This window comes from Peromyscus maniculatus, chromosome 4, assembly GCF_049852395.1.
Source record: "Peromyscus maniculatus bairdii isolate BWxNUB_F1_BW_parent chromosome 4, HU_Pman_BW_mat_3.1, whole genome shotgun sequence".
Taxonomy (NCBI): domain Eukaryota; kingdom Metazoa; phylum Chordata; class Mammalia; order Rodentia; family Cricetidae; genus Peromyscus; species Peromyscus maniculatus.
Genome location: NC_134855.1, coordinates 49,308,234 through 49,334,905, shown reverse-complemented (window position 1 = coordinate 49,334,905; position 26,672 = coordinate 49,308,234). Strand labels below are relative to the sequence as shown.

Below are 26,672 nucleotides of genomic sequence, written 5' to 3'. Positions count from 1 at the left end.
ATGCTTATATATGATCTACTATATACATAATTTTAAAAAGAAACTTAGAACTTACAAAAGAAAGGATCTCTTGTTGTTGCTTTTCCACGTGCCAAAGCCATCCGAAGACAGTAAGGAAGGGTACTTGGGGAAATTTTATCTAATGAAGTCAGTTTTCCTCAAGTGGACAGCTACTACAAAAGAACAAATGTTTGATCCAGTTCTGGTCCAGAATGATGGCTCTTGTGCAGTGTGTGTGTGTGTGTGTGTGTGTGTGTGTGTGTGTGTGTGTGTGTTGTTGTTGTTGTTGTTGTTGTTGTTTGAGACTACGTAGCCCTGGCTAGTCTCAAACTCACAGAGATCCACCTGCCTCTTTCTCTGGACACTTGGATTTAAAGGTGTGCACCATCATGCCTCATATTTTCCAGTTCTGTAAGAGGAATATACAATCTTAACCTCCTTAACATAATCTTTGACCTTGAATCTTCTCTTCCATCTGACGAGCTAGATTTTACTGCAACTTAGGAATTTAGCTCAAATTGCTAAGGGTTTGTTATTGTTGTTTTTATAGATTAAAGACACCTTTGCTTAACTGATACGAGTCAGCTATGTGCCATCACTTAGTAGAAATTGATGGATAACGATGATATTTGCACAAATACATGAAGAAATGTGTAATATGTCAACTTTAAGAAAGTTATTTTAGCTGGGTGGTGATATTGTACACCTTTAATCCCAGTACTTGAGAGGCAGAGGCAGGTGGATCTCTTTAAGTTCAAGGCCAGCCTGACCTGCAAAGCAATTTTCAGGACAATCAGGACTGTTACACAGAGAAACCCTGTCACATACACACAAAAAAAAAACCCAAAGAACAACAAAAAAAAAGGAAGATAGTTATTATAAATGTTATAATGTTGTTTCACTGAAAATATTCTAATAAAGCAATAGAATTTGATACATTGTGTGTATGCATTTTGGATAAAAGTTTGTGATATCAGTCAGCCATATAAAAAAAGATGATTCATAATTTAAAACAAGTGCCAAGACTTAGCAAATGGACCAGATCAAACATCATTTTAGAGAGATAAGAAGAAATAGATTACTTTGATGGATTCCATTTCCTAAAGTTATTTTAAGTAAAATCCAGGCCAACGTTGGATGAAGTCCTTCCAAGGTAAGACAAAAATGAAAGCCTGGTTGGCCAGCCTCCAGCATACCCTAGAGAAATATTATTATGACCCAGGAATATTGAGGCAATGGACTGTTCAGCAATAGCCATAGATCTCCTATAGATTAGAACATTGATCATGTTCAAGGCCATGAGGACACTCAGAGCAAAATCAAGACAGAAATCCGTGTGCTATTGGGCTTAAGGTTATCCTTGTCTTTCCAAGCGAAAAATAAAGATGCAAAGAAGAAAAACCAATCGTTCTTATTTACACATTAGCCCTGGAACAAATACTGCTCAGGTTTGTTCCATCTCATACCCCCACCCCCACCCCCCAGCAATTTGAGCTAGGTCATTATGGAGAGAGTGACAGTGTTTTGGCTGAGATAGAGTCAGAGTGGGGGTACAAGATGACATTGTCATCAGGGCAGGAGTAGGGTGACCAACCATCCCACTTGCTCAAGACTGAGGGATTTCCTGGGACAGGGAGCTTTGAGCATAAAAAACTGTGAATTATGATTAAGTTCTTTGAGCCTCAGATTTCCCATCTGTTAAATGGGATGTCAATATGACAATGCCCATGATCACTAACTAGTGACTTCAAAAGCATTAGCTACTGCGTTACTATTCATCTTTGCCACATCCAATATTGTTTTTCTGAGGGTTCTACTCTATCAGCTTTGGATCTAACAACATGCATGTTCTGAGGCTCATGGTATAATTACCAAACTATCCTATGTGCATCGGAGTGTAGATTCTGAGTGTTGTGCAATCCCTAAAGCATCTAATAATAAAAAGTACCTTTGTCCAGGCAAGTGGGCAAAGTGGCACACACCTTTAATTCCAGCACTCGGGAGGCAGAGGCAGGCAGATCTCTGTGAGTTCGAGGCCAGCCTGGTCTACAGAGTGGGTTCTGGGAATTCCATAGCTATGTAGAGAAACCCTGTCTCAAAAAACAAACAACAAAAAAAAAGTGCCTTTGTCCATCTCCCCCAACTTTTTTTTCCCATTCAACTTTTTTTTTGCCTGAAGTATACCTTAAATTTTAAAATTGCCTTAAATATTATAGCTTTAATACATAAACACAGTAGAATGATCTGTCATATTTGAAAATTAGACATGTTTTCCCAAATACTGTATCTATTAAAAGGGCCAGATGGGTGGTGCCAGATGCGGGGGTACATATTTTTATTCTCAGCACTGAGGAGGCAGGCCCGACATATCAGATGGATAGGGCTATATAGTGAGACCCTGTCTCATAAATAAATAAATGAGTAAAAGGTGTCATTTATCTGTAATTTGTATACTAGCTGCCTGTCCCCTTCCAAAAGACAACTTCAGGGTAAAAATAGCCTAAGACAGCTAAAAACAAATGAAGAAAAAAAGTGTGGGTTTTTTGTTCTGTTTGTTTGGTTAGTGTGTTACGGTTTCTATTGCTGTGAAGAGACACCATGACCATGCAACTCTTTTTTTTTTTTTTTTTTACACTTTACATATACATTCATTATACTGTGCATCAGAATCAGAGCATTGACCGTGTTAGGAAAGCACTCTGGCACTGAGTTCTCACATCTCACCCCCTCCCTGCAAGTCCATCACCCAAATTCCCGTAATTCTTTCAGGAGACGGGGCATTTGGTCAGATGGGACAGGTCTGCCAGCGTAAGTGGATTAGTGGGTCAGGGGGTCAGGGGGTTATTGGAGGAGTGACTTTGCTAGACGAGCCAGGTCTACCCAGTGTGTTTGCTGTGTCACCATCCTGCAATGCTTCCCACCACACCCCCGACCATGCAACTCTTATAAAGGGAAACATTTAATTGAGGGGGCTCACTTACAGTTTCAGAGGTTCGGTCCACTATCATCATGGCAGGAAGCATGGTGGCATGCAGGCAGACATGAAGCTGCAGGAGTAGCTGACAGTCCTGCATCTTTCAGGCAACAGGAAGTCAACTGAAAGTCATACTGAGGGACGCTTGAGCAAGACACCCCAAAGCCCACCCCCACAGTGACACACTTCCTCCAGCCAAGCCACACCTCCTAAGAGTGCCACTCCCTTTGGGGACCATTTTCTTTCAAACCACCACAGTGGGTTTTTTAGTTTCTAGAGACAGGGTCTCTCTATATAATCCTGGCTGTCCTAGCCACTATGTAGGCCAGACCTCAAACTCTCAGGATCTACCTGCCTCTACCTCCCAAGTGCTGGGATTAAAGGCGTACATGCCCTGAAAGAAAGAAAAAAAATCTAAATATTTAGTAGGATTTAGTAGGAGAACAATGTGAGATGATCCCTCACTTCAGCTATGAGCTTCCTAACAACCACAATAAAATTAGAAACAGACTTCCCATCTAAAATAAAAGGAAAGCACAGAGTGTATCTAGAAATCAATGTCTTCCTGTTACTGGGTTCTGAGAATTATCATGTATTGCCTTACGTAAAAGGCACAAAGTAACATAACAGTGTATTGTAGCCTGAATTTCCTGGAGACGTCAGAATTTCATGTAACCATTTCTACAGACCCTTGAGAAAAAGCAAGGACTGAAGAGCAGGCCCTGTTTCAGTAAAAACAGAATTTTAGCTTTGGTTTTCGTCTCCCAGCCCTCCGGCTCCTCCTCCCTGCTTCTTCCTGGACTCACATCCATTCATGATTTGCTTGCCTCTCTGTTCACTCAGTGCTGGTACCACATCCAGCAAAACAATCTTTTGATTCTAATAAAAATCAGGTATGTATGTTGGAGTCTGGTGATCTTAACTTTGGCATTTCTCAAGTATGAGCCCAATTAACACTGGTCATTTTGGACAGTGTTCACCAAATCTTTCTGGTTTTCTTCATTTGCAGACACACAGTAAGATTTGCACCCCTCAGCCAGATGTGGTGGCACATGCCTATCATTCCAGTGCTCCCAAGACTGAAACAAGAGGATCTTGAGAGTGAGACCAGCCTGAACTACAGAGCAATACCCTGTCTTCAAAAGAAGAAAGAGGGCTGGGCGGTGGTGGCGCATGCCTTTAATCCCAGCACTCGGGAGGCAGAGCCAGGCAGATCTCTGTGAGTTCGAGGCCAGCCTGGTCTACAGAGCAAGATCCAGGACAGGCACCAAAGCTACACAGAGAAACCCTGTCTCAAAAAAAAAGGAAAAGAAAAAGAATATTTGAAACCGTGTGACATCTTATGATCAATGAAATGTGAACATTAGCAATATTAGTAATATGTGGAATTACCAACTGAAAATGGAAGTCTGGACATCTTTTGCCATAGCATTGTGTGGTTGCCAAGGATGTTTGACATACTCCTTACTTCTGAAACATATAATTATATGCAGCTAAATTAAAAATAAGTAAATTGGACTTTAAAAAGTTTTTAAAAAATTATTGTGCATCAAAGGGCATTCCTGGGATGGAGCAATCATTCTGTTGCTGAAATGCACTTGCCCAGGCATGAGGACCCGAATTTAATTTCCCAGAACCCCACTTTTTAAAAACAAAATCAAGGCTGGAGAGATAGTTCAGCCGTTAAGAGCACTGGCTGCTCTTCCAGAGGGCCTGAGTTCAATTCCCAGCACCCACATGGCAGCTCACAACCATCTATAGTGGAGTCGGATGCCCTCTGCTGCTGTGTGTGAAGACAGAGCACTCATATACGAAAAATACATGAAGAAATATTTTTAAAAATTTAAAAAGCAAAACAAAACAAAACCCACTGGACAGGCTGGAGAGATGGCTTAGCAGTCAGAAGAACTGGGTTCAGTTTTCTCAGCACCTGAATGATGGCTCACAACCATACGTAATTCTGGTTCCCCAGGGATCTGATGCCCTCTTCTGGCCTCCATGGGCACCAGACATTCGGGTAGTGCACAGACACACACGCAGGCCAAATATTCATACACACAAATAAACACACGTATGTATTATGTATTTGTTTATGTGTATCATATACATAAATAAATAAATCTTTAAAAATTAGAGGGGGCAGGCATAGTAATGGTTGTAATCCCAGAGCTGGGGAGACAGGGACAGACTGACCTCTAGAGCATGAAGTTAGCCGGGTAGTCTAGCTTCCTTGGTAAGTTACAGGCCAATGAGAAATCCTGTATCATAAAACAACATCATGACAGCTGTAGTAGTAGCATTTAATCCCACTTGGGAGCACTTGGGAAGTGGAGGCAGGAGGATCTCTGTGAGTTCGAGGCCAGTCTGATCTACATAGAGAGACCTTGTCTCAAAACAAAAGCAAACAAAGCAAACAAAAACAAAAGAAAGAAAGCCAAGGTTGGCAGCATTTGAAGAATGATAGTTGAGGTTCACATCTGGCCTCTATATGCACCAGAACACACACACACACACACACACACACACACACACACACACACACACACGACATTATCACCAAAATAAAAAGACAAGGCACACAATGGGAGAACTGTTTTTAATTATATATATGAAAGGGATCTATTGACTAAAACACGTAAGTTACTACAACCAACAAAAAGACACATAACACAGTTTAAAAATAAATAAGAGGCCTAGGGATACAGCCCAGTGATGGAGCCACGCCAGACACCCACAGCTCGGGTCCGACTCCCAAAGCTGCGGTCTTCGAGAGCACTGGACCTTCTCTCAGCCCAGATTGTGTGACTCAGGCATTTAGGGGGCTGGACATTCAACAGACACCAAAAGCCAGCCTGAGACAGTGGCTCTGAGCTCATTGTCTCGCAGTGATGATGATTCAACACGCAGAAATGTGTAGGCATGAGCAAAGCAAGCATTATTAAGTAGAATTTAGGGGGCAAGGTAAAAAAAAAAAAAAAAAAACTACTCAGTGTTGGGAGGGTCACCAAGAGAAGAGAAAGGACCTTCTTGGAAGACCTGTGGTAGAAATCGGACAAACATGAGGTAATTTCTATGGAGACTGATTCATTCTCTGAATGTATCTGGGGCTGAGCCAATTAGGGGGTGGCACACTCTCTGCATGGTCTCCTGGCCCACCAGGAATTAATTGAGTACAATTCACTCACCGCTCATCCAGTTAGCAGTGGCTGAAGCTCCCTGCTGGCCATCTTGTAGATCTTTTTCTTAGTTGCTGACCTTGACTGTCTGCTAGCCCTGGCCAACACGCTGCTGCCCAGCTGCAGGTGTTGCCCATCTCCAACCTTATCTGGCTGGTAGCTTGCTGACCGTCAGCTATGCTTTCCGTTTCCTTGACATTTGTGTATCCAGCTGGCAGTTTTCACTATGGGCCTTTGCCCTTACTATCCACAGAAAGCCAACTCCTTCCTGCCTCACCAACACCATGAAAGAAAGAAAGAAAGAAAGAAAGAAAGAAAGAAAGAAAGAAAGAAAGAAAGAAAGAAAGAAAGAAAGAAAGAAAGAAAGGGAGAGAGACAGAAAGAAAGAAAGAAAGAAAGAAAGAAAGAAAGAAAGAAAGAAAGAAAGAAAGAAAGAAAGAAAGAAAGAAAGAAAGAGGAAGGAAGGAAGGAAGGAAGGAAGGAAGGAAGGAAGGAAGGAAGGAAGGAGGAAAGAAAGAGGGAGGGAGGGAGGGAGGGAGGAAGGGAGGGAGGGAGGGAGGGAGGGAGGAAGGAAGAGAAATCAAGCCAAATAAAGAGAATTTAAATGAGTATTTCTCCATAAAAGATACATACACAGACACCAAGCACATGGAAAGATGCCCACATCATTAGTCAACGGAGAAATGCAGTTCTAAACTGCACCGACTACTGAGTCAGCTCCAGTGAAAAAGGCAGACAGGAGGCGCTGGAGAGAAATGAAAGGAACTGGAACCCTTCACTGCTGGTAAGTGTGTAGAATGACCCAGTTATGGAGAAAATACTGTGCCAACTTCTCAAAATGATAAATGCAGAGTTATCTTGTAATTCAGCAACTTCATTCCTAGCTATATGCTCAAGAAAATTAAAAACACAAATTCATACAAGATGTATACATGCGTTAATTACAATACCCGCAACTCAACAACTCAAATGTCTATCCATCAACATGTAGATAAATGAAATGTGGTCTGTTTGTACAACGACAGAAAGAAATGGAGTTTCGTTATATACTCTAACATGAATGAGTCTTTAAAATAATGTGGTAGGTGAGAGAAGTTATATATGAGAACCATCCAGAACAGGTAAACACACAGCAGCAAAAGCACATTAGTGGCCACCAAGAATTAATACACAGGAGGAATCCTGCTAATAACTACAGGGTTCTTTCTGCGGTAATTAAAACATTATGGAATTAGTGAAGGTGATAGATTAGATTGTACAACATGTAAATATAACAAACCCCATGTAATTGTGTTCCTTAAAATGTCACATTGTAGCCGGGCGTGGTGGCGCACGCCTTTAATCCCAGCACTCGGGAGGCAGAGCCAGGCGGATCTTTGTGAGTTCGAGGCCAGCCTGGGCTACCAAGTGAGCTCCAGGAAAGGCGCAAAGCTACACAGAGAAACCCTGTCTCGAAAAAACCAAAAAAAAAAAAAAAAAAAAAAAAAAAAATGTCACATTGTGATGGCATGTAAATTATATCTCAATGTGGTATTTTCTCAAAGTATCCCCGAGGCTGAGCTGGAGACTGGGCTCAGCGGCAGAGCACTTACATAACATGCACAAGGTCTCTGGGTTTGATACCCAGCAGGAGAGACAGCTAAATGAATGAAAGGCTTGTATACAAGCGTGAGGGCTTGAATTTAAATCCCCAGTGCCAGCTTAAAGTGTGGGTACTGCAGTATTTAAATCCCCAGCTCCAGCTTAAAGTGCAGGTACTGCAGTATGCACCTGAAATCCCAAGACTGGGAGGTGGGCTCAGATGGAGAAGAGTGATCCAGTCAGCTTCAGTTTCAGTGGATGACCCTGCCTCAAAACCAAGGTCGACATCTACAGAGGAAGACAGCTGACCTTGACCAACCTGACCTCTGGCTTCCCCAACACATATACACACACCACATACACACACACCACAACACACATACACACACCACACACATACATACACACCACATACACAATACACATACATACACACACATACACAACATACATATACACACACACACCACACACACACACATACATAACACAACACAACACACACACACACACACACACACACACACACACACACACACACACACACACGCTTTAGCTGAGAATGGCTGGCTGAGGCAACGATCAGGCATTCAAAGCCATCCATGTCTACAGAGCAAGACCTTGTCTCAAAATCCTGAAAATAGGCTGGAAAGATGGCTCAGCGGTTAAGAGCACTGGCTGCTCTTCCAAAGGACCTGGATTCAATTCCCACCACCCACTTGGGAACTCACAACTGTCTGTAACTCCAGCTCTAGGGAATCCTACACCCTCACACAGACATGTATGCAGGCAAAACACCAACACACATAAAAATAAAATGAAAAAACTTTTTAATTCTAAAAACAAAACAAAACCTGAAAGAAAATGAATTTTCAGAAGGCAAAATAGAACAGTGTGACCTCAAGTAGCAAAACCCCTCAACTTTTGTTGAGTAATTAAAGACTCCTTTTTATAATTTTTTCTTTATTATTTTGGGAGTTGAAGAATAGGTATATGTGTGGGTGTAAGTCAGAGTTGGTTCCGTCCTTCCATCATATGGGTTCTGGGACTCGAACTCAGTTCATCAGGCTTGACATCAGGAGCCTTTACCTATCTTGTCAGTCCTAGGACTCTCTGTTGCAAAATATTTGTTTACATTGTAAAGATGTGTCTCTGCCTAAGGTGCCTTCCAATTGGTTTAATAAAGAGCTTAACGGCCAATAGCTAGACAGCAGAGAATAGGTGGGACTTCCGGGCAGAGAGAGAGAAACTGGGAGGAAGAATCTAGGCCTGCGAATTCACCAGCAGACTTGGAGCAAGTCGGATGTGCCGTCCTAGGGAGAGGTAATTGAGTCACAAGGCAAAACGTAGATTTAAAATATATGGGTTAATTAAGTTATAAAAAGGCCAAGCTTAGGCCAAGCCTTTATAATTAATAATAAGTGTCCAGGTCATCATTTTCAGGCTGGCGGTCCAAAGACAGTCCAACAAGAAAGCTTGCTATAACTCTCTTAAACAAATCAAATTTGTATGGGTCCCAAAGCTCGTTTAATTATTTTCATTATTACCTTACTTAAGTCTATGCAAATATAAGTTTCAGCATAAGGTTCATCGGTTTATACATGCAAGCCACTACATAGTCAAAATAAGCTTACAAATTAAGCATATTCAAAACTACAAAATAATCAAGTTATCAGCATTAAATGGACAAGGGAGACGATGCTGTTTTCTGACATTGTCATGGTCGGGTAGACACTGACAGCTGTGGTGAAGTCTCTCCTCTCTGACTGTTCAAATTCCTGCAGCGTCTCTGTCCGCCCACTCTCCACTTGGCCCAAAAGCATCTCACAAATCTACGGCAGGAAATTCTACTCTGCATTAACACAAAAGCAAACCCCTGAACCACACACAAAGAAAACATATCAGAACTTGTTCGTAAAGATTACTCAGACTGGTCGGTGGTGGCACACGCCTTTAATCCCAGCACTCGGGAGACAGAGACAGGCCAATCTGGTCTATAGAGTGAGTTCCAGGACAGCCAAGGCTACAAAAAGAAACCCTGTCTTGAAAAAGCAAGAAAAAAAAATATTACTCAAAATATATTTATAACAGGGTTTTTTCCCTGCCAAAATAAGGCAGTTTGTATTTTTATGCTCTAGCAAAATCTCATGTCTCTCAGTACGCTGTAGCTTTTCCTTTACCCCAGATCTACATCAGACCATCCACAACATCCACAACACCCACGACCTAGGAAAGACATGTTACCACCAAGTCTAGTTTGGTGAGTTACAGAGGTGAATGGGGAGGAGCCACTCAAGGCAAAAAAAAAAAAAAAGAAAAAAAAAAGATCTAGCTCGGCATGCATGGCATGCATGAAAACTCACCAACACTGCATCTCTCCCTGCCCAACATGCACTGAAGAGGGTCTCCTCCTATCATTTACACAACCTTAGAGAAGGGATTTGGAATCTTGCAATTTTCTGAGTTTCTTGAGCCTTCTAAGTTTCCATAGTTTCCTGAGTCTTAGGCACCCCCTTTCTGGAGGGAATGCTTCAACTCAGAAGAAAGAGCTAAGAACGCATTTGCTGACCCTAGGGTTCCAGGGATCCCAGTTTGAGAAACACCACCACAGCTTTCAGATTTGTGCCTGCATCCAAATCAGGTAGGAGGGCTTGTTAAAATGCCGAGTGTGGGTCCCACTTCAGTTTTTGATTCAATAGGTCCAAGATGAGGAAGAGTTTGCCTCTGTAACAGTTCCCTGACTTGTACTGAGGCTGCTGCCCTGGGGACCACTGCTTGAGAACCACTGCCCTCTAGCTTTCAAACGCTCAATAGCTCTCTCCCTCCCTCTCTCCTTCCCTCTTTTTCCCTCCCTCCCTCTGTCCCTCTGTTCCTCCCTCCCTCTCCTTCCCTCTCCCTCTCTTCCTCCTCTCTCTCTTTATCTCCCTCTCTCTCTCCCTCTTCTCCCTCCCTCCCCTTCTCTCTCCTTCCCTCTCTCTCCTCCTCCTCTCTCTCTTTTCCTCCCTCCCATGTGCAAAAACTAATGAGCCTTTCTTAGATTCTCATGCAGAGTGTGCCCAGAGGTAGTACGGGGAATTTCTCATTAATAAACCTTCCTGATCCATTCACCTCTAGTCAAAGGTTTCTATAGCAACCCAAGTTCCAGCACAAGGCTCAGGCCACATTTTCACCAAATGCAGCTCGATGAGTGGAAATAAGTAACCCCCTTGTGATCAACCAAGAAAATGAGAAATAATCAAAGAGTAGCACCAGGCCTGACTGGAATTAATTCCCTGAGATTTAGGTCCAGGAACACTAGGCACCTACCAGAGATTACTTGAGGTTCAAAGCAACATTTCCTGACACTATTTTCATGGCCTCTGCTCCATGTATGAGGATATTTTTCCTTCCTTCTTTTTAATTGCCTCATAGTCTTTCTGAGAGGCCACACGGGGTGTGTGAGACTATGACCTCTGAGACCACATTTCGAATAGTAATTCTGTCGCTTGCTAGTTGCCATGGCCTTGGGTGGTTATTTAACCTGTGGAGACTTCAATCTCCTCATTGGTTTACTAAAAAAAAAGCAGCTCCAGCCTGGATCCTGAAGCTAACCAATAAACAGAAACAACTTTTAAGTGTTTATCATAAAAAAGACCAGGAATCGTTTCCACAAACGAAGAGGGAGCTGATGTAAAAGCTCCTACCATCATCCTGGTGGAAGACAAAGACAAGAGATGAGATTCTAGAGTCCAGGATCACCTGAAGATGCTGGGTCTCTGGAGTCCAGTGTGGTGGATACTCTCCAAACAGCCTCCTGGGGGAGGGGTGGGATCACTGAGTTTCCCCACCACCCGCCCACACACACCACACACTCATATGTACTTATACACACACATACACATGCACACATACGAACACACATATACACACACATGTACGTGCGCACACACATATATACGTATATACATGTACATACGCATGTACACACATACATACACGTGCACACATGTCCATACATACACACACATGCACACCCCTTCAACTGGACCAGTTCCTTCCACCATACACCCCCACAGAGGTACCCTGGAGCCCTGCTCTATGGATAGTGCTGCAGTTTAGGGGCCACATGCATTTGAAGATGAGGACCTCGGAGCGAGCCCAGAGCTGCTGGGGAAAGCCTCACATGAGAGTCCTGGTCTGCCGGGGAAGGTGTGTTTCACACTGACGTTCACTCGCCTTTTCCTCAGAGCCCCGACAGCTCCTTCCACACCTCTCGGCATCTCTTTGTCCTCCCGACTCTCATCACGCTGCTCCTTCCTCCCATTTCCTCGCCCACACTCCGCAGCAGACAGCAAGTTGGCTGGCCTCCCAACCAACAAGACAAGGCACTCCCTGGAATCCTGGGGTAGGGGTTGCACAATTCAGCTGCCAGATCCAGTAACGTCCCCTTCTAGGCGAGTGCCCGTCTCCACACTCTGGGTCACACAGGCAGGCCCACAAGCTGTGGCACCCATCCAACCACGCCACAGGACGCACCAGCTCCTTACACTGCCCTCCGTCTGTGTCCAGACCACCCTAGCTGGCCTGCTTAGAACTGCGTAGATTTTTCCAGAGTCCCCTCCTTCCAACACTCAGGGCTGCGGCTTCTCAGGTGAAGAGGGAGCAGACAGAGGTGACTTTGGAGACCTCTCTTTCCGCCATCATCCTGGGACACCTGTGCTGTTTGCATTGGCACGTGGCTAGTTCCTGGACACCTCTGCCCGCCTGTGTTTCATTCAGCCACAAACAACTCAGAATCCTGGCAACCTGGTCCCGAGTGATTCTCTGCTAACCACTGAGAAACTTCGGGAACAAAAGGCCCCCACGTCTTTTCATTAGAAGTGGTGCAGGATACATTGTCAAATTCAATCCTTCTTACAAGTAAGTTATTTGTAAATTTAAACAAATCAGAATCGCATTAGGACAATTAAGAGAAGAAAAAATATTTTATCACACAGGGCCTGTGTGAAAATATTGTACCAATTTGTACTGCCGGGCATATAAACGAATCTTTCCTGCCAGGGCGTCTCTCACAAATGGAATCCAGATGTGAACTTGAGTCCATGCCTGGTCAGCACAGGCTGGTCTTATGAAACTCCACAAACACACAGTTGGCCAAACACTCTGTTTATCGCTTTATTGTTTCAAGTTTGATATAACCAGGGCAGAGTTTTAGATGGTCAGTGTGTGTGTGTGTGTGTGTGTGTGTGTGTGTAGGCCAGAGGACAATCTTGAATGTTATTTACTCCTCAGACACAGACACTTTTTTCTTTCTTTTTTAAAGATAAGATCTCTGGCCCTGAACTTGCCAAGAAGGCTAGGCTGGATTGTCAGGCAGTCACGGGAACCCATGTGCCTCTGTTTCCCCAGCACGGGGATTACAAGCCTGCAAGCTTGCATGGCAAGGACTCTACCAACTGGGCCATCTCCACAGCCCCAGTGTTAGACCTTTTCGCCAGCCTTGCCCTGGCAGCACTTACCAAAGTGTGGCTCAGCGTCTCCAGGGACCCGGTGGAAATGCATGGTCTCAGGTTCTGTCCCACACTCCGTATTGAGGCGGAGGCCAGGAGAGACAGAGCTGAGCCGTGTGGCATTATCAGGACTTTCCCGAGTTTCTGTTGCACACCAACTTTGTGAACCACACTGGCCTGTGACGTCAGCATGAGTACGCCCTTCCTTCTGGGTTTTAACAAGCCCTGCAGGTGATAGCGGTGTGCGTAGTGTGAAAATCACTGGGCTATGTTCACACGCTGGTTCACATGAACTAAAGTATTGCCTTTTCCCACCCTGAAGATCTGAATTTGGATTTAGATCTCAGACCTCCTCACCATCTGGAATATTCCAGCTTCTTGTACCGGTTTATTAAGTACTCTCCACTCAGGAAGGCTTTGGCCGTTCAGGGAGGGGGGATTCGCAATAAGACTACAGTGAGGATTGTAACTCACTGGCATTGTCCCGCCGGAACAATCCAGTTCCCCTCTCCCAAGCTGTCATCTTCCATTTGGAGAGAAAGGAAGGTTATGTACCTGTTCCAGGCGCGCCACACTCTGCTGGTAAATGCGTCTTTCCTGTAATTGACTGAGCGTGTACAAATGCCCTTCTGTGCCCACTAAGAAATAGCAGGGCCCGACATGGGAACGAAACCCTACTTCCCTGTTCCTTTTTTTCCCTACGCTGTAAAAGCCCTTCATCCCTTCCGAGAAGAGAGGAGTCTTGGCAACGAGGGAGGCTTTTCCTCCAGGGTGACAAGAAGCACTTTCTCGCCACGCTTTTGTTGTGCTGTTAGATTCGGAACCCTTTGGCCCTGAGAACAATACGCTGCAGTTCCTTTATTCTGGGGCTTTCTGCTGCGCTTTCTCCCACCCTTAGGATAATGGGCCACCATTTTAACACCAGAGGACAGGTAGGCCCGGTGACTGTGAGTCAGCCAGGCCTATAAGCACCCTGCTCTTAGCGGGGGCTGCTCTGAGAGGCCCAATTTAAAGCAAGCCGTGTGGCACTCCAGTTAAGGCCTGGCGAGCAGGAAATGGACTCCCACATGAATAGACTGCTAACCACCCTGGTGGGCACACAAGCCTGTAGGTAATTTGGAAAATTTCGGAAGTCAGTGAAGATGAATAAATAAGAGACCAGCCAATTTCCTTTTTCGTTTTTTATGAAGACTGAGAGCGTCGGCCACAATCTTCCTGGCATCACTAATGAATGAAATGGGGGTGGGGGGGTGGGCTTTTAAATATGTGGTGGTGCTAAATAATCTCTAACTAAATGCGTGAGGGGGCGTGAAGAATGTACATCCTCCCTGCGGGACGGAGCGAGGGCTGCCAGATTGCGTGTAGCACTCTCTCCAGATCAGTGAGGAGGACTTAACCGGGGAACGTCTTCCCTTGCTCTACACCAGAGATATTGTATGTCTTTAAACACTGCTTCCGGTGACATAGAACCAGCCATAACGCCCTAGCCTCTAGTGAAATGAAGGTTTGCTAGTTATCCCGGTAATTAGATCATCCTAGACAGCCAATCTGGACAAATCGTGTCCCACAGTTAATGTTTCCCCTCGTAATTATCTGATGTCTGTCTACATGCAGCCCTTTGGATTAACCAAGTACCTGTCTAGTCAGCAGCTTGCTGTACGGAGAAGCTGCCCTTGGGGTGGGGGTGGGGTTCTCCTCCTGCTACCCTTACCCCTCCATCTGTTACTGCTTACACTTCCCATCCCTCTGTCAGGACCTACAAAGAAGAAGAGGATAGACCTCTGAGCCTGTGATTTAGAGAAGCTATTGGGAATGGTTCAAGCCCGGCTTTCTTTTTAACTGACACTCATCTTGAATGGCTTCATGCATTCCACCCAAACACTCACCTTTAAGACTCGCCAGAATACAAAAGGGCTGGGACCTAAACTCCGCTGTCTTCAGAGTGCCGTGCTCTACTTTGTTCCAATCCACTGCCCCGTGACCAGGAGTTACACAACTGTCCTCACACGATTTGCCAAAGCCAGAGTCTAAAAGTCAAAGATTACCTAGAACCGAGGTGTCTCCTGGGTCCCCATGGCTCTGAGACCAAGCTGAACTATTTAACAAGAATCGAATAATTGGTCTGCTGTGGTGGCCCACGTGTATAAACCCAGTACTCAGGAGGCTGAAGCAAGAGAGATATTGCAAGTTAGGGGCCACCCTGCACTGTATGTTGAGTTCTAAGCCAGGGTGAGACTCTGTCTAAACAAAGAAACAAAGAGAATGGAATACCAAAGAGAGAACACCAAAGTACCTCTGTAGCAAGATAAGGATCGAGACAGACTGGTGTCTAGGCTAGGCGTCTGCATTTTTAAGCTATATGTCTCTAGTTACTTCATAGCTAGACATGATGGGTTACATAGCAAGACTTTCTTAAGAAAAAACCCAAAGGTTAGAGGTACAGCTCAAAGATCAGGACACTGGTGTAGCATGTGCAAGGCCTTGTTCAATCCCCAGGACTAAAATACAATAAAGAAATAAACTGCCTAAGCAAGACAGTGTTCTGCCTTCACGCCACCTGTCATTCAGGACAGAATGAGCATCTCTGCCTTCCCCAGGTGACGAGAAAGGATGATGACATCTTTGGAACTTCTCGGAGTCCAAGACGATACTTACCCTTCTAAATGTGAGTGGGGCAAGACCCCGGGAAATACTTAAGCTGGAGCAAAGGGAGCGAGAGCAGCAGTACGTAGTGAGCAGGCTCCGCCCTGATTCCATGGTCAATCCTGAGAATTGGGACTGACGACTAATCCAGGATTCTTACATGTCATTTAGAATGTATTTAGTCACAAGAAACAGAGTGGGTGGGGGTGGGGTGGGGGTGGGGAGAAACTCTCATAGAGGAAGTGAGGGATTTGATTCAGCAAGGCAAGTGCGCATCACGATTCTAAGACTCTGAGCACAAGATCGAATCTTCAAAGGCACTTGGGAGGAAATTTCCAAGACTTATGATCTAGCCAGAGGAAACTGAAAATGCCACTTCAGCAACAATTGGAAAGTCACTAAACATAGATTTGAGGAAGAGAAGACCCCATTTCTCTTTTCTTTTCTTTTTTCTTTTCTTTTTAATTTGGTTTTTTCAAGACAGGCTCTCTCTGTGTAGCCCTGGCTGTCCTGGGACTCACTGTGTAGACCAGACTGACCTGATCCACCTGTCTCTGCCTCCCGAGTGCTGGGATTAAGGGCATTCGCTACCATGCCCCGCTAGACTCCATTTCTTCATAGAAAGGGCAACAGATGTGTACAGGAACGGCAGACACTTTGGAGAGCATGAACCACACGTTACATGGCCAAGCCCTACAGAGGAAAACCTCACTCTCTCTCCCGAGGCCTGTGTGCTCTCACAGGCAAATTCTTGGTCTTTGAGACGGCCTCGTTTACTGTTCCTGCCTCATCCATCACTCTTTGTGATTGTGTATTGCATAAATAAACCTCTGTGGCTTTGTTTATAACATTCTATATTCTGCGAAGGTTCTCCTCACTCACCTCTTCCCAGCCTGCCTGTGGAGCCTGGTCCAGATCTCTGCTGAGTTCAAGCTCCTCCAAACCCCCCCTTCCATTCGGGGCCAGGCCTTGCTCACGCAGTTCACAGTTCGTGTTACTGGGTAACTAATGCACCATCCCAGGGCACGGTGCTAGGAAAAAGAATGCGCAAGAGGGCCAAGCCTTTGCTCACCACTCTCTTGGTTTGCTTTTGGCAGCAGCTCGGGCTGGGGATAAAGCGCAGCGGAGGCATGCTCACCTGCTGTGCCACGCTCACCTGCTGTGCCACAAAGCCATGAGTTCGATGCCCAGGCTGAAAGAAATTATTTGGTAATACAAAAATAAGCAAGAGCCTTAGCAAGGATGAGTAGAAGTTCATGAGAAAGGTTGGTAAGAGCTAGAAAATGGCCAAGTTTCAAACAGAAAACAATAGTTGATTCTGAGTCCTCAAACAATATTTTAGCGATGCACACCTGGCCTTCGTGTTCCCGGCTCTACACCGTGTGCTCCCCTTTGCTTTAGTATCTCGGGCTCAGTGTTTTCTTAAGACTGGTTAGCAGGAGTGTGAAGGGGAAGCTGATATGTCAGGAACCTCAGAGCTGCACCGGGCACACCTTGCCACCAGGACAGAACATCTGGCCAGTGTCCCATGTTCCCCGTCTTCCGTGAGCATCTTTGAAAAGAGGGTTAGCTACCAATCAAACTGCAGACTCTTCCTTCTTTAGGCTATTCGACAATCTTTCCCGGTTGTCTTCCTTTGAAAACTGCCATCCCAGAAGAGAAAATCTGTTCTCTTCCCTTCTTAATTCTGTTTTCACAAATGTGGATGTCGTAAATGGATTGCCCTGCTCCCTCACTCTTGGCTCTGAGCCTTGGTTCTTGGAGTCAAAAAACAAAACCAATTAACCCACGGAAGCATCATCTGCACGGAGTTAGGCTTTGACTTTCAGAGTTGAATGTATGCCTAGTGAGGATCAGGCTGTTTTCCTTCCCAAGGCCTGGAGAAATAGACATCCGATGACGCCTCCCCTGACTGGAGATGGACCCCTCCTTCTGTGATGGCCAATCTTTCTCACTTGACTGGGATTTAGAAACACACCTGGGGGAGTGGATTCTGGAGACACACTTCTGGGTATGTTTGTAAGGGAGTTCTTGAGAGGTTTAGCTAATGAGAGAACACCCACCGGCATCTCCTCCAGTCTGAGCAACGAGGAAAAAGGTGAGGGGCAGGACACCAACATTGTCTCTGCTCCCTGACTGTAGACACATTGTAACCAAGCTCCTGCCATGACCTTCTCTGCCATTACAGCCTCCCTCCCTCCCTGCCCCCCCCCCCCCCAGCTTTTTGAGACAAGGTTTCCCTGTGTAGCCCTGGCTGATCTGGAACATGCTATGTAAACCAGGCTCTCCTCGAACTCACAGAGATCTGCCTGCCTCTGCCTCCCAAGTGCTGGCATTAAAAGCGTGCGCCACCACCACCACCCCCCACCTCCCCACCCCCCCCAACCCCCACCCCCCAGCTGTACTCTACTCTCAAACCATAAGCCAGAACAAACCTTTCTCTGTTACACTGCACTTTTATCAAGACGATTGTCACACCAGAAATGTAACTCACATACCTTCTAACACAAAGCCTTCCTGGAGAGCCAAGAACTAGTGGTCAAACCCTTCATGGGCGTCACTAAGCAAAGTAGCACAGTCCCATGGTGAAGAAAACGGGATAGGTCCTCCCACCCGCTCCAGATGATTGCAAAGCAGAGTGCATGGAGATAATGTCCTCAGTGTCCATGAATAAAAGAGGCAGGTAGGTGTCACTTCTGAGAAAGAAAATAAGACTGCGAAGTAGGGATGAAAGGGGGTCCTTAAAGGTGTCCGTGCGGCTATATATCTCGATGCCACTCTTATTGTGAGTATTGGAAAAGACATCTCCCACTCTCTGCGAATTTACCGCATAGAAGACGTCACTGGAAGCATCCAGGTACGGGGATAAATCCTACAGAACTCCAGCTAGAAAGCAGAAGAGGGATGGGAATGGATGAGGATATTAGGCTGTGTGTCTGGTTTCAACCTGTTTCCAGCCTTCCACAAAGGTAAGATGGGAGATGATGAAGAGCTCCCAGGAGCTCCTGGAAACACTTGTCTGTGAGAAGGCATTGGTGCTCACCCTCAGGGCAGGTTTCTAAGGTCACACATGCACCCTCATCCATCAGCCTCCGTGCTGGACACACTGTTTACCTAGGATGGGAAGCTCAGTGGGAGGGGTGGTGTGATGACCCGGAACAGCTGCCAGCAGAGAGAGAGCATGGCGGTTACAGGGCTGTCTAGACTTCTACCCCTTGAGTTACAATGAAGCAGATGTAGAGCTCACAGAACGAACCACCCACCAACAGGGTCTTCTCAGACAACCTGTTTCTTTCTTTCTTTCTTTCTTTTTTTTTTTTTTTCAAAACCAACTATACATGCCAGAAGGGTGTGTTAATTGGCAAGTGATTTCCAAGCAACTATATAACAAGTCACTATAGTTCCCACAACTGGCTGGCTCTCAACCCCAGTTTAAACCAGACTCCCCCTGAAAATGTGCCTGATGGGAAAAGGCTTACAAGAAATGAAGGCAGGGACTCTGAGGAGGCCTCTGAGGAAGGAGCCTTCTGTAAACGGGGAACAGCCAGGCGCAGGGAACACAGTGGATTTCCTCTCTGACAGTGTGGAACTTCATTCCCGTGAGCAACCTCTTAGGCGTCTTCAGAGGCCAGACTGAAGCGACAGGCAGGCAGGCTAGAGCGGAACCCCAACTTTAAGGAGAAGCTCAAAGGAGGTGAGAGTTAGCTGCAGGGATGGCAGGACAGAGGCTCCTTGGCCAGGCTTCCACGCCCACTCCATAACTGATGTGGGCTCTGGGCACCAGAACTGCCATCCTCACACTTGCATGGCCAGAACCTTAACCACCCAGCCGTGTCCCCAGCCCCTCTTCTTTTCAATGCACCCCCTTCCCCGAAACAAATAAACAGATGTGACGATCTGGCATCATCTCGTATAACTGAGCACACAATCACAAGAATTGTATCTCTCAGGTCATTGCATTTTCCCAATTTTGATCACTATCATCAGTCTGTCATTATGGCATGCTTAAGCAGAGACCTGTGCCAAGCGCTCTTCAGAGTGCTTTCCACGTACAAATGCTGTTACTACCCTGTGAGGCAGGGATCATCCCTAACCCTGTTTGATGGGGAAGGCAATAGGCAGAGCCACAGCTCTGTACCTCGACATCACACCCACGGCCAAGGACCAGGGAGCCACAAAGACTTTTCTTAGAGGAAAGATGGAGCCGGGGGCTTGGTTTCTGTAAGGGCCGTCCGCCAGCGCTCAACTGGGGCTGCAGAGAGAAGTCCAGAGCGACCAAGCCTGGGGAGCAGAGGCTGAGCTGGAAAGAGAGACCTTCGATTTATCGCAAGAGACCTGGAGCCTCTTGGGAAATGACTTGCATTTAAAATGCGAATGTCGGCGTGGGAGAGGGGGCTTGGCTTGCTGGTTAGAAAAATGGCTGTTGTTCCAGAGGACCAGGGTTTGACTCCCAGCCCCGGTGATAGCTCACAACCATCCATATCTCCAGTTCCAGGGGATCAGATGTCCTCTTCTGACCTCCCAGAGCACCAGGCATGCACATGGTACACATACATACATGCAGGTAAAACACTCATACACATAAAACAAATTTAAAAATAAAACTGCAAATGTCAGGAGAAAACTGGACAGCACAAATGTTGCAAATTCCAGAGAGAGAAAGAAAATAACATCTAGAATATTGGTTTGGCTATTAAACATGGCTTCAGCTGTGTGTGGTGGTGTACACATGTTATCCCCCCCCCCCCACTCAAAAGACTTAGGCAGGAAGATCTCTAGTTTAAGGTCACCCTGGGCTACATAGAGAGACCTTGTCTGAAGAGGAGGAGGCTGGAGGCTGGAGAGAGCTCAGTGGTTAAGGGTACTGGCTGCTCTTCCAGAGGAACTGGGTTCAATTCCTAGCTCCCACAACTGGCAGCTTACAACTGTCTGTAAATCCAGTTCCAGGAGATCTGACACCCTCTTACAGACATACATGCAGGAAAAACAGCAATGCATGTAAAATAAAAATATATAAATCGTTTACAAGAAAGAAAAAAGAAAAGAAGGCTGAGTGGTGTTGGTGCACACCTTTAATCCCAGCACTCAGGAGGCAGAGGCAGGAGGATCTCTGTGAGTTCGAGGCCAGCCTGGTCTACAGAATGAGTTCCAGGACAGGCACCAAAACTACACAGAGAAACCCTGTCTTGAAAAGAAAAAAGAAAGGAAGGAAGGAAGGAAGGAAGGAAGGAAGGAAGGAAAGAAAGAAGAGAAAAGAAGAGAAAAGAAAAGAAAGAAGCATATGTAAAATACAGTTATGTACACATCTTCATTTGAAGAATGTGCATCCATTTTCAACTTGTCTCCAATAGCACACAACACCATTTTGATCCCTGAGTGTAGACCAGATTAATTGGATTACAAGTTTTATTCAATACCAACAACCAACTATATAAAAGTGAGGTAGGTTTCTTCTGTCTAATCTGGTGCAAAGCTCTCTGCTCTAAATTTTCAAAGTGTAGAGGTACAATTTGACAGTCAAGAAGCAAAGACCAAGGACCCGTTCAAGGCCCTGGTATCTTCACAGACTGCCACCTCTTCCAGTTATAACTTACAAGTTACACCAAGCCAGAGAGTGTGTCCTGAATCAAGAGTCGGTCACTACTTTAGTGAAGCAAAGCAGAGAAGCAGGCCTCCACATTACGAAGCTCGGTCACATTCCTACTTCAAAAGAAAAGCTTGGATGTCCATCCTTTGAAGCAATGCAAATTCAGTTCATGTGCTTGTAGGTGTTCCTTAAGATTTCCTTCGGAGGAGCGTTGGAGAGGTGGCTCAGTGGTTAGGAATACTGGTTGCTCTTCCAGAGGACCCGGGTTCTGTTCCCAGCACTCACACAGCAGCTCACAACCCTCTGGTTATAACCAGGTCAGGGGATCTGATGCTCTCTTCTGACCATCGCAGTCAATGTATGCATGGGGTGCACAGACCTCCATGCAGACAAAGATTTGTACACAGCAATTAAAAATAAATAAAATCTAAGGTTTTTTTTTTGTTTGGTTTTTTTGAGACAAGGTTTCTCTGCATAGCCCTGGCTGTCCTGAAACTCACTCTGTAGACCAGGCTGGCCTCGAACTCAGAGATCCACCTGCCTCTGCCTCCCAAGTTCTGGGATTAAAGATGTGTGCCACCACTGCCCAGCTTTTTAAAAAAAAATGTTTTAAAAAAATTACTTCCTTTGGCGGTGTATGGGATCTATCTCCAAGTATTCATTGTGATGAATGAACATTTAATGTTAAGCTAATTAATTAATTTTCTAATTTACCTTTTTGGCACAGTTATTGATCCATTTTCAGTCTTGAAAATAAAGACTGTCTTCCAGACTGCTGGCCAGCTGGATGGACCCGTAAGTAAGATGGGGTTCTGGTAGCTGCCCTTGACACTCAGAATGCAGCTTGTCTGTGCTTTCCTGCCCAGGAGGATGGATCTAAGGTGAGTCATCAGCATTCCGATGCTGTCCTTTGGAGCAGGTGATTTTATGAAACAGAGGTCTTTCCTACAAATGTGACACCAGCTGCTCTCACGTCACTGCATGTTCAGCGTCTCCCAAAGGCTCCCCGTGTTAAAGGCTGGAGCACCAGAGTGGTGCTGTTGGTAGGTGTGGAGCCTTTGGGAGGTGAGGCCTCGTGGGTATTCCTTAGGTCATTGGGGCATGCTCTCAAAGGAGATCTTCGAGTCCTCGCCCCACCCCCACCTCTCTGGGGCACGTGAATGCTCTCTCTCGCCCTTGCTGGCTCCCCCTCTCTCTCATCCGTGAGGTGGACAAAACTGTCCATGTGTCTCCCCCATCTCTCTCTCTCTGTCTGTCTCTCTCTCCCCCTTTTCTCTCTCTCTCTGTCTGTCTCTCTCTCCCCCTTCTCTCTCTCTCTCCCTCTCTCTCTCCTCTCTCTTCCCTCTCCCCTTCTCTCTCTCTTCTCTCTCTCTCTCTCTTCTCTCTCCTCTTTTCTCTCCCTCACTCTCACTCTCTCTCATTCTCTTGCTCTCTCACTGTCACCCATGAGGCAGACAGTTCTCTACCCCACACCTTTCCATCATGTGTTGCTTCCTAAAGCATCAGGACAAACTGACCTCAAACTAGAACTTCCCAAACCATGAGCCCAAGCCATCTCCTCTTTATAACCCGCTCGTCTCAAGTATTTTGTCACAGTCACAGGAGGCTCACACACCAGCCAACCTGGGAATTAGGGTCATCCGCTTCAGTTCGTGGGTACTAGAAAACTGACGCCATGGCAGCAAGTTCCTTCGGCCCGCATTCAAAACTCCCCTGTGAACCTAGCATTTGTCAAGAGCTGCTGAGTGTCATTGCTAAATGAAAGGTAACTGCCCTTAGGACAATACCAAGTGATCCTCTTCATGCCGCAGGCCATGTCACTGTCATGGTCTGAAGGACAGTACCAAGCATTCGCAGAGTGGTGTGCTTTATTACCCACCCCCCATTAGATCATGTCCTAGAAATTTCTCTCAGAAATTTCATTTCTCTCAGAAAATAATATTTTTCATAGAAGCAATATAATATCACAATCTTGAAAGCAGATCATGGGGGAAAAAAAATCAGTAAACCAAGTCTCTAAACTGGCTCTGAGTTTTCCCATCTTACTATTGTCAGACAGGTGACAATACTAGAGTGACATGAACTGTAGGCAGCAAAATTTCATTTGAGGGAACTGAATTCACTTTCCATGACCCAAGAATTGACCATCACAGTTGGGAATCTGCAGCGGGGAAATGCAGCGGGAAAATGCAGCGGGGAAATGCAGTGGGAAAATGCAGCGGGGAAATGCAGCGGGAAAATGCAGCGGGAAATTCGGCGGGAGGGGAAGGTCACACCTGGTGAAGGGCGACACCTACTGGTAGGCTAGCACCCTGCAGCTCAGTTCTACTAGACATTTCTGAGCCCTGCAATCTCAATGACCAGGTATGGCTGGAGAGAGTCTTGTTCCTTAGCATCCTAAACCCTCTTCCAACCTGAGTGACCTGCTCCCAAATAAGAGATTGCCGCTTCTAACACGGAAACAAAAGCTGACTAGCTCTCCTCTCCCTAACCATGGGCTCAGCCCATTAAACAGGATCGCCAATGATTTTGAATCTCAAGAGACTCCTAGAAGAAAAGATTGGGAGCATGGAGGCACAACCAACCACGCCACAACCCCGCAATGGTGTCCCGGTCAAGCCGCAAATGTTCTGATGTGATTCTTTCTACTGTGACTCCATCCCACCCCCACCCCCATTTCCTGCTTCTAGCATATGCCTCTCCACACGTACTATAAATTTTCCCGACTACCCATGATTCTTCCAATAAACTGCATCTCCATTTAAGGTGGCAGAGGAATTTTCTGTTGGGTAGAACCAGCCACTCCAGCTGGAACACAGTCAAGCACGTGTGTGGGAGGCATTGTGTTACACCACCACACGTCTCGGCTGGTCCTCCCCCAACAAAACTTCATGTGGTAAAAATGGCCTGAAAATGCCGGGCGGTGGTGGCGCACGCCTTTAATCCCAGCACTCGGGAGGCAGAGGCAGGCGGATCTCTGTGAGTTCGAGGCCAGCCTGGGCTACCAAGTGAGTTCCAGGAAAAGGCGCAAAGCTACACAGAGAAACCCTGTCTCGAAAAAAAAAAAAAAATGGCCTGAAAAGACACACACACACACACACACACACACACACACACACACACACACACACACACACACACACAAAGACTAACCTGCCCGGGTCCCACAACTAGCTTGGCAGAGGCAGGCTACAAAGTCAGCCAGTCTGATGCCAAAATTGAGTCTCTTAAGTGATCCATTACTTCACAAAGTTTTTGTTTCTGTTTAAGCTGGGATTCTTGAAAGCTTGAAAGCCTCTGGGTTCACATAGCTGGTACCTGCAGAGAGACTGGCCTGTAAGGGTGGAAGGAACCTGCCGGCTGAGGCGACCCTGGAGACCGCTTCACCGCGAGGCTAGAGAGGTTCACGTGGTTTTCACCAGTAAAGGACTCTTTCCAAGTCCTAAACTGCATTTTGTGTATGAATGTAGATTTATGTCATGAAGGAAGATCATCCCCTGAGGGAGGAAGCCTGGATCCACCCGGATGAAGCCATGCATAGGTCAGATTAGAGACTCAGGTTCCAGATCTGAAGCTCAAGCAGACGCAGCCCTGCAGAATATGGACTTGATTTAGTTGTTTGATTGCTTATTTCGTCATTTGGGTTTTTAAGGATTGATCTATATTTATTTGATGTGGATGGGTGTTTTGTCTGCACGCATGTCTGTGCACCACATGCATTGGATCCTCTGGAACTGGATGAGTTAGACAGTTGTGAGCTGCCATGTGGGTTCTAGAAATGAAACCCCAGTGTTCTGCAAGTCCAGCCAGGGCTCTGAACCTCGCAGTCCCCAAGTTTTTTGATACAGGGTCTTCTGTAGCTCCAGCTGGCTTCAGACCCTCTTTGCAGCTGAGGTTGGCCTTGAACTCCTGACTTTTCTACCTCACACATCCCAGCTGCTGGGATTGCGGGCATGTGCCACCATGTCCATTTGCTTCAGAAGATGGCTTTTAAAAATCACAAATAAGCCGGGCGGTGGTGGCGCACGCCTTTAATCCCAGCACTCGGGAGGCAGAGGCAGGCGGATCTTTGTGAGTTCGAGGCCAGCCTGGGCTACAGAGTGAGTTCCAGGAAAGGCGCAAAGCTACACAGAGAAACCCTGTCTCGAAAAACCAAAAAAAAAAAAAAAAAAATCACAAATATGCTGGGCGGTGGTGGTACGTACATCCCAGCACTCAGGAGGCAGGGGCAGGCGGATCTCTGTTAATTAGAGGCCAGCCTGGTCTACAAAGTGAGTTCCAGGACAGCCAGGGCTGCACAGAGAAACCCTGTCTTGAAAAACCAAAACTAAACCAAACAAAAACAAAAAAATAAACCTGAATAAGCCAGGCATAAGAGCCACACTTATACTATCCCAGCATTCAGAAGCTGAGGTAAGAAGATTGTTGGGAGTAACAGAATAGCCCGTGTTGCTATAAAATGAGCTCCAGACCAACCTGGGAGACACTGAAGAAACCCTATCTCAAAAAGACAACAGACGGCCTAGACATCTTTGTGGTTAAGAGCACTCCCTGCTCAGGCTGGAGGGATGGCTCAGTGGTTAAGAGCACTTTCTGCTCTTGCAGAGGACCCAGGTTCGGTTCCCAGAACCCACATGGCAGCTCACAACTGTCTGTAACTCCTCTTCCAGCAAATCTAATGCCCTCTTCTGGCCTCCACTGGCACACATATGGCACATATGGTACACATATATAGGTGCAGGCAGACACAGGAAATAAGAATTAAGAAAACGCAAACAGCCTTGAAGACCACCATTGCTCTCTTGTGCCCCAGGGGGAAGGGGAGGGCTGGGAGTTATTTTTCATTTATCCACACAGGTCTCAGTACACACTCCTGGGGCTTTAAAGACCACTCACTATCAAATAAGATAGAATACTTTACATCTCTTAGTAACAAGACTGAGTGTGAGTCCTGGTCATCAGGCCCTCTTTGGAGAACCAGCCAGACATGTCCCTGAGGAAGATCGCTAGCCAAGCCTCATCTGGGCCACTAAGGGAACCCTGCTTTGATGTAATCACCTGATGGCACACATCATGAATTTCAACTCCATAACAGTGTTATGAGTACCAAGTGTTGGGGTGCCAGCCTCCTGCATTTTTGCACACAAGGTGAGTGTCTCACACCTTGCCCTGGAACTAGCTCTTACTAGACATGCATAGGCTGGGGTTTCTCTCAAAATCAC

General features: G+C 46.0%; 1 long non-coding RNA gene across 2 annotated transcripts in view; it reads right to left on the bottom strand.

The window, feature by feature from the left end:
• Positions 1–16,017, bottom strand: part of LOC107399624 (uncharacterized) — a 57,607-nt gene extending 41,590 nt beyond the window's left edge. For both annotated transcript variants that reach the window (XR_013050511.1, XR_013050510.1), the window contains exon 1: positions 13,230–16,017. This is a non-coding gene — a long non-coding RNA (uncharacterized LOC107399624). The remainder of the gene's footprint in view (positions 1–13,229) is intronic.
• Between the last annotated feature and the right edge of the window lie 10,655 nt (positions 16,018–26,672).